Raw genomic sequence first — 13,032 nt, forward strand, 5'->3', positions numbered from 1 at the left:
TAGGCGTAGTCTACAGGCCACCAAATATTAACATAACTGGGACGGGCAATAAACAAAGAAATAACTGGTGCATGTAAGATTTTCATTTTCAATTGGTACGGCAATTATCACGGGGGATTTTAGCCTACATGTCGATTGGTCAAACCAGGTCGGTCAGGGCAGCCTTGAGGAGGGGTTCATAGAATGTATCTGCGATAGTTTTCTCGAACAGTATGTAATGGAACCTACGAGGGAGCAAGCTATCCTAGATCCGGTCCTGTGTAATGAGACAGGAATAATTAATGATCTCATAGTTAGGGATCCTCTCGGAAGGAGCGATCATAGTACGGTAGAATTTAAAATACAGATGGAGCGTGAGAAGGCAAAATCCAATACCAGTGTCTTGTCCTTAAACAAAGGATACTACAATGGGATGAGGAAGGAGTTGGCTAGGGTCGATTGGGAGCAAAGACTGTGGTGAGACAATTGAGGAACACTGGAGAATTTTCGAAGAGATTTTTCACAGTGCTCAGAAAAACTACATGCCAGTGAAAAGGAAGGACTGCAGGAAAAAGCATAATCAACTGTTGATATCTAAGGAAATAAAGGAGGGTATCAAATTGAAAGAAAAGGCATACAAGGTGGCAAAGATTTGCGGGAAACTAGAGGAGTGGGAAATCTTTAAAGGTCAATAGGAAACCACAAAAAAAGCTATAACGAAAAGCAAGATAGATTATGAGAGTAAACTAGCTCAGAATATAAAAACAGATAGCAAATGTTTCTACAAAAATATAAAACGAAACGAGTAGCTTTGGTTTTGGACATTGGTCCTTTAGACGATGAGAAGGGGGATTTAATATTGGGAAATGAGGAAATGGCTACGGCATTAAATAGGTATTTTGTGTCGTTCTTCACAGTGGAAGACACAAATAACATGCCAATAATTGTTGGCAAGGAGTCTATGGCAGGTGAGGACCTAAAAATTCTCTTTATCTCTAAGGAGGTATTGTTGGGCAAGTTAATGGGGCTAAAGGTAGACAAGCTTCCTGGCCCTGATGGAATGCAGGGTACTAAAAGAGGTGCTGGGGAAATAGCAAATGCGTTTGTGTTAATTTCCCAAAATTTGCTGGACTCGGGCGGTTCCGGCAGATTGGAAAACAGCAAATGTGATGGCACTGTTTTTAAAAAAAAGGAGGTAGACAAAAGGCGGGTAACTATAGGTCGGTTAGCTTAACTTCTGTAGTGCGGAAAATGCTTGAATCTATTATTAAGGGAGAAATAGCGAGATATCTGGATAGAAATGGTCCCATTGGGCAGACGCAGCATGGGTTCATGAAAGGCAGGTCACGTTTGACTAATTTGGTGGAACTCTTTGAGGACATTGCGAGTGCGGTGGACTACGAGGAGCCGGTGGATATGGTGTATCTGCATTTCCAGAAGGCACTTGACAAGGTGCTGCACAAAAGGCTGCTGCATAAGATAAAGAATAATGGCGTTACGGGTAATGTATTAGCATGGATAGGGGATTGGTAAGCTGACAGGAAGCAAAGAGTGGGATAAATGGGTGTTTATCTAGTTGGCGATCAGTGGCTAGTGGTGTGCCTCAGTGTTTAGTCCACAATTGTTCACAATTTACATAGATGATCTGGAGTTGGGGACCAAGTGTAATGTGTCAATATTTTCAGATGACATTAAAATGAGTGGGAGAGAAAAGTGTGTAGAGGACACATGCAGAGGGATATAGATTGTTTTAAAAAATTTTTTAGAGTACCCAATTAATTTTTTCCAATTAAGGGGCAATTTAGGATGGCCAATCCACCTACCATGCACATCTTTGGGTTGTGGGGGTGAAACCCACGCAAACACGGGGAGAATGTGCAAACTCCACACGGACAGTGACCCAGAGTCGGGATCGAACCTGGGACCTCGGCGCCGTGAGACTGCAGTGCTATCCACTGCGCCACCGTGCTGCCCTGGATATAGATAGTTTAAGTGAGTGGGCAAGGATCTGGCAGATGGAGTTCAATGTTGATAAATGTGAGATCATTTGGTAGGAATAACAGAAAAATGGACTATTATTTAAATGGTAAAAAATTGCAGCATGCTGCTGTGCAGTGGGACCTGGGTGTCCTTGTGCATGAATTGCAAAAAGTTAATTTGCAGGTGCAGCAAGTAATTAAGAAGGCAGATCGAGTTCTGTCCTTCATTGCTGGAGGAATAGAGTTTAAAAATGGGGAGGTTATGTTGCAGCTGAAAAGGGTGCTGGTGAGGCCACACCTGGAGTATTGTGTACGGCTTTGGTCTTGTTACTTGAGAAAGGATGTACCGGCACAGGAGGGGGTGCAGAACAGATTCACTAGGTTGATTCCGGAATTGAGAGGATTAGTTTACAAGGAGAGACTGAGTAGACTGGGACTAGCCTCATTGGAATTTAGAAGAATGAGGGGGGATCTTATAGAAGCTTTGAAAATTATGAAGGGAATAGATAGGATAGAAGCTGGGTGGTTGTTTCCAGTGGCGGATGAAACTAGAACTAGGGGCATAGCCTCAAAACAAGGGTGAGCTGATTTAGGACTGGGCTGAGGAGGAACCTCTTCACCCAAAGGGTTGTGAATCTGCGGAATTGCCTGCCCAGTGAAGCAGTTGAGGCTACCTTGTTGAATGTTTTTACGGTACTGGTATTTTTGAACAGTAAAGAAATAAAAGGTTATGGTGAGCAGGCGGGTAAGTAGAGCTAAGTCCACAAAAAGATCAGCCACGATCTTATTGAATGGCGGAGCAGGCCCGAGGGGCCAGATGGCCTACTCCTACTCCTACTCCTAGTCTTATGGTTATTGGTGAAATTGAAGCTCAATAAAACACCTGGAATCAAAAAGCTTGATGCTAACTGTGAAACCATTGTTGATTGTGTAAAAACCCATCTGGTTCACTAATGTCCTACAGGGAAGGAAACATAGAACATAGAAAAATACAGCACAGAACAAGCCCTTCGGCCCACAATGTTGTGCCGAACTTTTGTCCTAGATTAAGAACAAATGAATCTACAGCCCATCATTCTACCGTAATCCATGTACCTATCCAATAGCTGCTTGAAGGTCCCTAATGTTTCTGACTCAGCTACTTCCACAGGCAGTGCATTCCATGCCCCCACTACTCTCTAGGTAAAGAACCTACCTCTGACATCCCCCCTATATCTTCCACCATTCACCTTAAATCTATGTCCTCTTAACCTGCCATCCTGACCTGGTCTGATCTACATGTGACTTAAGAGCTACAGCAATGTGGTTGACTCTTAAAATATCCTCTGAAATGGCCTAGCAAGGCATTCCGTTATATTAACGGCTTCAAGGAAAACACAAAGGCGTGAAACGGGGCGGACAACCTGGCATCGACCTAGACACTGGAAACTACAAACCCTGCAACTCCTCAATACTAATATCTGGGGGCTTGTGCTAAAATTGGGAGAGCTGGGCGGATGGTGGAGCAGTGGTTAGCACTGGGACTGCAGCGCTGAGGACCTGGGTTCAAATCCCTGCCCTTGGTCACTGTCCGTGTGCAGTTTGCATATTCTTGCCATGTCTGTGTGGGTTTCACCTCCACAAACCAAAGATGTGCAGGTTAGGTGGATTGACCACGCTAAATTGCCTCTTAATTGGGGGAAAAAAAATAATTGGGTACTCTAACTTTTTTTTAAAAATAAAAAAAATTTGGCAAGCTGCCTCACCGACAAGTCAAACAACAGTCTGACAATGTAATACTCGTGGAACCATATCTTGCAGATAATATCCCAGACACCACCATCACTATTCCTGGGTATGCCCCTGTCTCACCAGCAGGATAGACCCAGCAGAGGTAGTGGCACAGTGGTATACAGTTGGGAAGATTTGGCCCTGGAAGTCCTCAACATCCACTTTGGACTTCATGAGGTTTCATGGCACCATGTCAAACACAGACAAGGAAACCTTCTGATGATTACCACATACTGTCCCCCCCTCAGCTGATGAATCAGTACTCTTCCATGTTGAATACCACTTGGAGGAAGCACTGAAGGTGTCACGGTGGCAGAATGTACTCTGGGTAGGGGACTTCAATGTCCATCACCAAGAGTGGCTCGGCGGTACCATGTCAGACCAAGCTGGCTGGGTCCTAGAGGACAAGGCTGCTGGACTGGGACTGCAGAAGATGATGAGGGAACCACAAGCGGGGGAAAATATACTTGACCTTCCTGACCCACCTGCCTGCCTGTCTATGGCAGTATCTGCTGCATAGTCCTTGTGGAGATGAGGTCCTGCCTTCACATCTTCAATACCCTCCATCATGTTGTGTGGTACTACCATTGTGTTAATTGGTTGATCTAGCAACTTGACATTGGGTATCCATGAGGTGCTATGGGCCATCAGCAGCAGCAGAATTGTACTCAACCACAATCTATAACCTCATGGCCTGGCAAATCCCCCACTTGACCATTACCACCAAGACAAGGGATCAACCTTGGTGCAATGAAGAGTGCAGGAGGGAATGCCAGGAGCAACATAAGGCACACCTAATGATTAGGTGTCAACCTGGTGAAACTACAACACAGGATTACTTGTGTGCCAAACAGCAAAAGCAGCAAGTGGTAGACAGAGCTAAGTGATTCCACCATCAATGGATCAGATCCAAGACCTGCAGTCCTGCCACATCCAGCCGTGAATGGTGGTGGACAATTAAACAACTTGCTGGAGGAGGGGTCTGCACAAATGATTGAGGCGCCAGTGCAAAAGATGAGGCAGAAACATTTTCAGCCAGAAGTGCCAAGGGGAAGATCCATCTCTGTCTCCTCCAGAGGTCCCCAGCATCACAGATGTCAGTCTTCAGTTAATCTGTTTTACTCCACATTATATCAAGAAGTGGCTGAAGGCATTGGATACTGCAACGGTTATGGGTCCTGACAATGTTACTGCAATAGTCCTGAAGAATTGAGCTCCAAAACTTGCCACGCCACAAGCCAAGCTATTCCAGTAGAGCTATAACACTGGCATCTACCCGGCAATGTGGAAAATTGGCCACGATTCGATTCGGATTTACTGTCAAGTGTACAGAGATTCAGTGAAAAATCTTGTCCTGCGTACAATCCAGACAGATGGTTCCATACATGCAAAACATAGGATATGCAATACATACACAATGTAAATACATAGACACAGACATCAAGTGAAGCATACGGAGTGTAGTGCTACTCAGCAGAGAAGATGCGTCGCAAGATCAGTCCAGTCCATAAGAGGGTCATTCAGGAAATGAAAAATGAAATGAAAATCGCTTATTGTCACGAGTAGGCTTCAAATGAAGTTACTGTGAAAAGCCCCTAGTCGCCACATTCCGGCGCCTGTCCGGGGAGGCTGTTACGGGAATTGAACCGTGCTGCTGGCCTACTTTCAAAGCCAGCGATTTAGCTGTGTGCCAAACAGCCCCTCAAAATTGTTAATTGTCACGAGTAGGCTTCAAATGAAGTTACTGTGAAAAGCCCCTAGTCGCCACATTCCGGCGCCTGTTCGAGGAGGCTGTTACGGGAGTCTGGTAACAGCTGGATAGAAACTGTTTTTGAATCTGTTAGCGCATGTTCCCAGACTCTTGTATCACCTGCCTGATGGAAGAGGTTGGAAGAGTGAGTAACTCTGGTGGGAGGGGCCCTTGATTATGCTGCCTGCTTTTGCAAGGCAGTGGGAGGTGTAGATGGAGTCAATGGATGGGAAGTGGGTTTGTGTGATGGACTGGGTGGTGCTCACGACTCTCTGTAGTTTCTTACGGTCTTGGGCCTAACAGTTGCCATACCAGGCTGTGATGCAGCCAGATAGGATGCTTTCTATGGTGCATCTGTAAAAATTGGTAAGAGTCAATGTGGACATGCTGAATTTCCTTAGTTTTCTGAGGAAGTATAGGCGCTGTTGTGCTTTTCTGGTTGATGCTTCGGCGTGGGTGGACCAGGACAGATTGTTGATGTGCACCCCTAGGAATTTGGAACTGCTAACCATCTCCATCTCAGCCCATTTGATGCAGACAGGGGTGTGTACGATACTTTGCTTCCTGAAGTCAATGACCAGCTCCTTAGTTTTGCTGACGTTGAAGATGAGATTGTTGTCGGTAAAACCACTCCACTAGCTTCTCTATCTTTGTTTTCTCACTCATCGTTGTTAAGATCCAACCCTCTATGGTTGTAGAATTAACCAATTTGCAGATGGAGTTGGAGCCAAATTTTGCCACACTGTCGTGTGTGCATAGGAAGCATAGTAGGGGGCTAAGTACGCAGCTTTGTGGGGCACCTGGTATTGAGGACTATGGTGGAGGAGGTGTTTTTTTATCCTTACTGATTGTGGCCTATGGGTCAGGAAGTCAAGGATCCAGTTGCAGAGGGAGTTTTGGAGTTTTGATATGATCTTGGCTGAGATTATGGTGTTGAAGGTATGTCCTTTACACAAACAGGATAAATCCAACATGGTCAATTACCACACCATCAGCCTACTCTTAATCATCAGAAAAGTAATGCAAGGGGTTATCAACAGTGCCATCAAGTGGCACTTACTTCGCAATAACCTACTCATGGATGCTCAGCTTAGATTTTGCTGGAGTCTCTTAGCTCCTGACCTCATGATAGCCTTGGTTCCAGTATGGACAAAAGCTGAACTTCAGAGGTGAGAATGACTGCTCTTGTCATCAAGGCATCATTTGATCAGTTATGGCATCAAGGAGCCCTCGCAAAATTGGAGTCAATGGGAATCAGGAGGGGTAAATGCTCGGTAGGTTGCAATCGCACCTGGCATAAAGCAAGATGGCAGTGATAGTTGAAAGTTAATCATCTCTGCTCCAGGAAATCAGTGCAGGAGTTCCTTAGGGTAGTATCCTCGGCCCAACCATCCTCAGCTGCTTCATTGATAACCTTCCTTTCATAATAGGATTAGAAGCCCCCTCCCAACAAAGCCTGTCCACCATCTGCAAGGCACAAGTCAGGAGTGTAATGGAATACTCTCTGCCTGGATGAGGTGCAGCTGCAACAACACTCAAGAAGCTCGACACCATCTGGGATAAAGTCGTTTGCTTGATTGCTATTCCTTCCACAAACATTCAATCCCTCCACCAGGACTAACAGTGGCAGCCATGTGCACCGTCTACAGATACACTGCAAGAACTTAAAGGTTACTTAAGCAGCAGCTTCCAAACCCACTACCATCTAGAAAAATAAGTGCGACAAATACCTGGGAACAACACCACCTGGAAGTTTCCCTCCAAGCCACTCACCATCTTGACTTGGAAATATATCACCGTTCCTTCACTGTTGCTGGATCAAAATCCTTGAATTCCCTCCCTAACAGCACTGTGGATGTACCTACACCTCGGGGACTGCAGCACTTCAAGAAGACAGCTCACCACATTCTGGGGGAGAACTCGGGATGTGCAATAAATGACGGCCTAGCAAGCGACGCCCACAACTCGTAAATTAATTATTTTTTAAAATGTATAGTTGTTCAGCATCGGGCTTGCTGTCTCAATAGTTCAAGTATGAGTAGCTGAACCTCACACCAGGTAAGGCCAATACTGATCCCCAATTTGGGATGGATTTTTAAAAAAAATCCTTTTTTCCTCTCGTGTTCATCTGGCTCCTTCTTAAATGCATAGAAGCTAATCATCTCCATTCTTTTTGCTAGTATGTTCCTCATCTGTGTAAATATGTTTCTCCTGAATTCTGGTGGATTTATTGTATTTTGGAAAGTGGTTGTGTCACAAGACACCATTAACACCTCCATATTGTTCTTCATTTGAAGTCCTAAATGAATGAAATTTATACCAAATACAAATTTATTCGAATATAAAACTAAAAATTGTTTGTTTTGAAAGCATGTTACTTTCTCCATTTTATGAATGTGAACAATCGTATATTGACTTAAAAAATGGTTATCCAGATACTGTGCAATATACAATGGTATTTGTTGTTTCTGAAAATGGGTACTTCTAATTTTAGTCTGCTCTTTTGACTTTCTAATATTCAGTTGAAGCAAAGTGTGATAAATAATTTCAAGTTGTGAACTTGCAAACAAGTTAATGATGGCGTGACCACTTAGTACCAATTCAACTGATTACAAAGTATTGAAAGAGGTAGTCATTCAGTTCTTTGGATTGCTGTAAGTTTTTTATTATATATATATTATGTTTATATATATAAATTTTTCCAATTAAGGGACAATCCACCTACCCTCCATATCTTTGGGTTGTGAGGCTGAGACCCACGCAGAGACGGAGAATGTGCAAACTCCACGCAGAGTGACCTGGGATTGAACCCGAGTCCTCAGCGCCGTGAGGCAGTAGTGCTAACCACTGAGCCACCGTGCTGCCTGGACTGCTGGAAGTTACGTGACATGTGCGGGGAAATAATTATTTCCTCCTTCTTTAAATTTAGAGTGCCCAATTCATTTTTGCCCAATTCATCTTTGGGTTGTGGGGCTGAGACCCACGCAGACACATGACATGTGTGGGGAAATAATTATTTCCTTTTTCTTTAAATTTAGAGTGCCCAATTCATTTTTGTCCAATTGAGGGGAAATTTAACATGGCCAATCCACCTATCCAGCACATCTTTTGGGTTGTGGGAGCGAAACCCACACAAACAAGGGTAGAATGTGCAATCTCGACACGGACAGTGGTCCAGAGCCAGGATTGAACCTGGGACCTCGGTGCCGTGATGCTGCAGTGCTAACCACTGTGCCACTGTGCTGCCCTGAAATAATTATTTCTAATGTCATATATATTTTGGAATATGATAAAGCTGAGTTAGTTTAAGTAAAAATGATTTTGTTTTATTTTCTCGGCTTGGTTTTGAATTGAAAATAATGGAACCAGTTAATACTTGAACTGGCCTAACTGAAGAGTAGCTCTTGGAATATTTGTAACATTGTACCCCTTTTCCACCATTCAGCTCATAAGGAATAAATCTCCCAAAGCAACTAAAAACTGCAGCTGTGAAATGCTTTCTTCAATACTGGAATTTCTTTCCTTAACTGTTCTTTTTAAAACAAAATGTTCACCTTCAGAAAATTGTGACTTAATGGATTGCAAAGTGAGCAGCCAGCTTCAGATTGGACTTTAACCCTTAAGTAGAAAAGGTGGAAGCTTTGATGCCCTTGTTACATTACTACATTAGTGCCAGATTTATGCTGTAGTGGCATAAATATCCAAGAACAGAATTCCATTTTCTTTAGTGATGCCTCCAATAACAAGAGCACCATCTGTTACAAGCCCAGATGCACAAAGTCACAAATACAACTTGGAACAAAATCCTTACTGCAACTTTCTCTGATGATATTAACTCTTTGCTGGGCTCCAATTAGAGACATTCATGCACAAATGCACAAAATGTCACTCGGCATCTGTAAAGAGAATAGATGGGTTGATTTTTCACGAGTATAACCATCTTCAGAACTGAAGTATACATTGAAAACATTAATGAAAATGAGTATAAGAGACTGGCAGCCAACATAAGCAGGAATCCCAAAGTCTTCTATGGGAAAATAAATAGTAAAGGGGGAAGGGGGTACTGAAAGGATGGGTGGAGCCGATTAGGGGCTGAAAAGTGATTCTACACATGAAACCAGAGGGCATGGCTGAGATACGTAAATTACAACTGTGTTTACCAAGGAAGATGCTGCAAAGGTCATAGCAAAGGAGGAAGTTGTTAGACACTTGAGCTAAAAGTTGATAGATATTGGAAAGGCTTAGTGAACTGAATTGGATGTATTCGAGGAACTTGAGGGAAGTAAAAATGGAAATTGTGGAGATTAGAAACAATGGAGGGGCTGGTGGCCATGCAGTCGGGTAAGGCCCCAGAACCGGATGGCTACCCAGTGGCATTTTACAAGAAATTCTCTGAGGTGTTGGCTGCTGGCGAACGCATTTAATGAGGCAAGGGAGTGGGGTGTCCTTCCCCCAACAATGTTGCAGGCCTCGATCTCATTGATTCTGAAGCGGGAGAAGGACCCTGAGCCATGCGGGTCATACAGGCCAATCTCCCTATTGAATGTGGACGCCAAAGTGCTGGCTACAATATTGGGGGTGGGGGTGGGGGGGGGGGGGGGGGGGTTGGGGTGGGGGGGGGGGGGGGGGGTTGCGATGGATGCGGAGAAAGCCTGACCGGGTGAAGTGAAATTATTTGTGGGAGGTGTTCAGAAGGTTTGGGATTGGATAGGACTTCATTGACTGGATGCAGTTGCTACATCAGGCACCAGTAGCGAGTGTGCAGAGGCAGCATCATGGGGGCATCGACAACGGCACCTCTGCCGTTCTCGCCGGCCTGGTACTCCACAGGCCGGGGCGGGTGGCGGTCCTGAGAGTCTGGGGGCAGTGGAGGAAATATAGGAGAGTGAGGGAGCATCAGTCTGTGCCCCGATTTACAATAACCATCGGTTTGTACTGGAAAGGCTGGATGGAGAGTTTTGGAGATGGCAGAGAGCAGGGATCAAGAGGATGGGAGATTTATTTATAGATGGGAGCTTCCTCTGTTGAAGGATTTGGAGGAGAAAGTTGAACTGCCAGCAGTTTAGGTATCTGCAGGTACGGGAATGTTTGAGAAGGCAGGCTTGACTTTTCTGCTCCTGCCGCCACCGGGGATACAGGGCAGGGGAGTTTCCAGAATGGGGGTGGGAGAGGGGACGGTATCTGATATCTATGAAGAACTTATGGAGTCGGAAGAAACTCCAGAGGAGCTAAAGGGCAAGTGGGAAGATGAGCTAGGGGGAGAGATAGAGGTGGGTTTGTGGGCGGATGCCTTCGGCAGAGTTAACACAGCCTCATCATGTGCCAGGCTTAACCTGATACAATTTAAGCTACTCCACTGCGCACACATGACGGTGGCCCGGATTAGCAAATTTTTTGGGATAGAGCACAGGTGTGCGAGGTGCGCGGGAGGGTCAGCAAATCATGTTTTGGGCATGCCCGAAATATAGAGGATTTTGGCAAAGTTTTGCTGATGTCATGTCCACGGTACTTAAAACAAGGGTGGTGCCGAGTCCAGAGGTGGCGATCTTTGGCGTGCCGGCAGTCCAGGGGGTGAAAGAGGCTGACGTTTTGGTGCCTCCCTGGTAGCCCGGAGATGGATACTGTTAATATGGAGGGACTCGAAGCCCCGAAATCAGAGACCTGGGTCAGCGACATGGCTGGGTTTCTCAGTCTTGAGAAAATAAAGTTTGCCCTAAGCGGGTCAATGTTAGTGTTCGTCCGGAGGTGGCAGCCGTTTGTCGAGTTTTTCGGGGAAATTTTATGTCAGCAGAGGCAGAAATCTAGGGGGTGGGGTTAGGCTTTGTTTCTTTTGTTGGGGGCGCGAGGAATGTGTCAGGGATGGAAATGTCTTATATTATAAATAACCTAATAAAATGTTTTTTTAAAACAAAGAGACCGAGATCAGAGCTTGCCTTGTTGCTGCTGAGAGCTGTCACAGATATGACTGGCTAAATGACCTCATTCTTCCCTATAACTAGTCTCTGATTCTATGTTTCTCACCGTTATGATGGTTTCTGATCTGTTTCTTTCAGATTTCCATAATTTTCTGTTTTTTCTTTAGTTGCTGAATGAGTGCCAGTAATCCTCTGGTAAGGCGGCAAGGTGGCACTGCTGCTTCATAACACCAGGGACTTGGATTCAATTCTGGCCTTGGGTGACTTTGCGGAGTTTGCACTTTCTCAGTGTCTCATGGGTTTCCTCCGGGTGCTCCAGATTACACCCACTGTCCAAAGGTGTGGGGGTTTGGTGGATTGGCCAAATTGCTAAATTGCTCCTTAATGTCCAAAGGTTCATTGGGATTACAAGGATAGGGTGGGGGAGTGGGCCTAGGCATGGTGCTCTTTCAGATGGTCAGTGCAGACACTATGGGCCGAATGGCTTCCTTCTCCACTGTAAGTATTCTATGATTTACCAGAGTGCTCATTCTTCATTTGAGAGCTTTCAGAATGTTGGCAGGCTGTTTGAGCACAGGAAACATGACAGCTCAGTCCTGTCTTCACCAGATGCTCATGTTGGTGGATTTCTTGCGTCCAGTTTATAACTTACCTCATACCAGCTGACCTCCGGTAATTCAGCACAGACCAAGAATTAACCCTGGGACTCCCTTGCCTGTATGGCTTGTTTGACTGTGCCTCTAAGAACATAACGAATGGAAGCAAGGAGGAGGCCCATTAAGCCTGTTCCCCATTCAACAAAATCATGGTTGAAATTCTACATCAACTCAACATTCCTGCCCTGTGCCCAAATCTCGTGATTCCCTCTGTCACCAAATAGCCATCAATCTCAGCCTTAACCATGCTCATCAACTGAGCATCTTGACCCTTTGGAACACCGAATTCCCAAGATTCACAACTGAGTGAAGATGTTTCTCAGGGTTATGGGAAGGAGGGGGTGTGGAATGGCATGAGGTGAATTGTTTGTTTTGAGAGCTGGTACAGACATGACAAGCAGAGGGGAGTATTTCTGTGCTGTAACAATCCTGGGGTTTCAGTCCTCTATCTCGAGCCTGTGGCCCCCTGTTCTAGACTCTACAGCTAGGGGAAACCGCATCTTCCCTGTCAAGCCTTTTCAGAATTTTGTCTATGTCACTGTGGTCACTTTTCATGCTTCTAAACTGCAGAAAATATTGTCCCATTCTGCTCAATCCCTCATCATAGACACCACTCTAATCCCAGCAATCACGTGAGTGAACCCGTCTAGGGCAAGCATATTATACCTAATATACTGAGATCTCTTTATTCTTACTGTCTTCTGTCCATTAACCAAATCTTCAATCTATACTAATATATTATCTCCAATCCCAGGAGCCTCATCTTGTATAGACCGTGGATCAGTGTGCCATCCTATATGATTGCTAAATTAATCTTAAGTAGGCCTGCTGCAAGCGCAGTATGCTATATTACAGAACTTCTTTAAATAGCAGCAATTCTATAAGATAAGCAGGATATGAGACCCACCAGATGAGTGAACTTGGCTGCAGTAGTTCTGTATTCTCCAGTTATCAGCTGAAAATGATAACATTCCAGAATGCAG

The 13,032-nt window shown here is 44.9% G+C and overlaps 1 protein-coding gene across 1 annotated transcript in view; it reads left to right on the top strand.

The window, feature by feature from the left end:
- Positions 1-13,032, top strand: part of scfd2 (sec1 family domain containing 2) — a 422,636-nt gene that overhangs the window by 72,181 nt on the left and 337,423 nt on the right. The gene's annotated exons all lie outside the window — the stretch shown is intronic.

Source organism: Scyliorhinus canicula, chromosome 3, assembly GCF_902713615.1.
Source record: "Scyliorhinus canicula chromosome 3, sScyCan1.1, whole genome shotgun sequence".
NCBI lineage: Eukaryota > Metazoa > Chordata > Chondrichthyes > Carcharhiniformes > Scyliorhinidae > Scyliorhinus > Scyliorhinus canicula.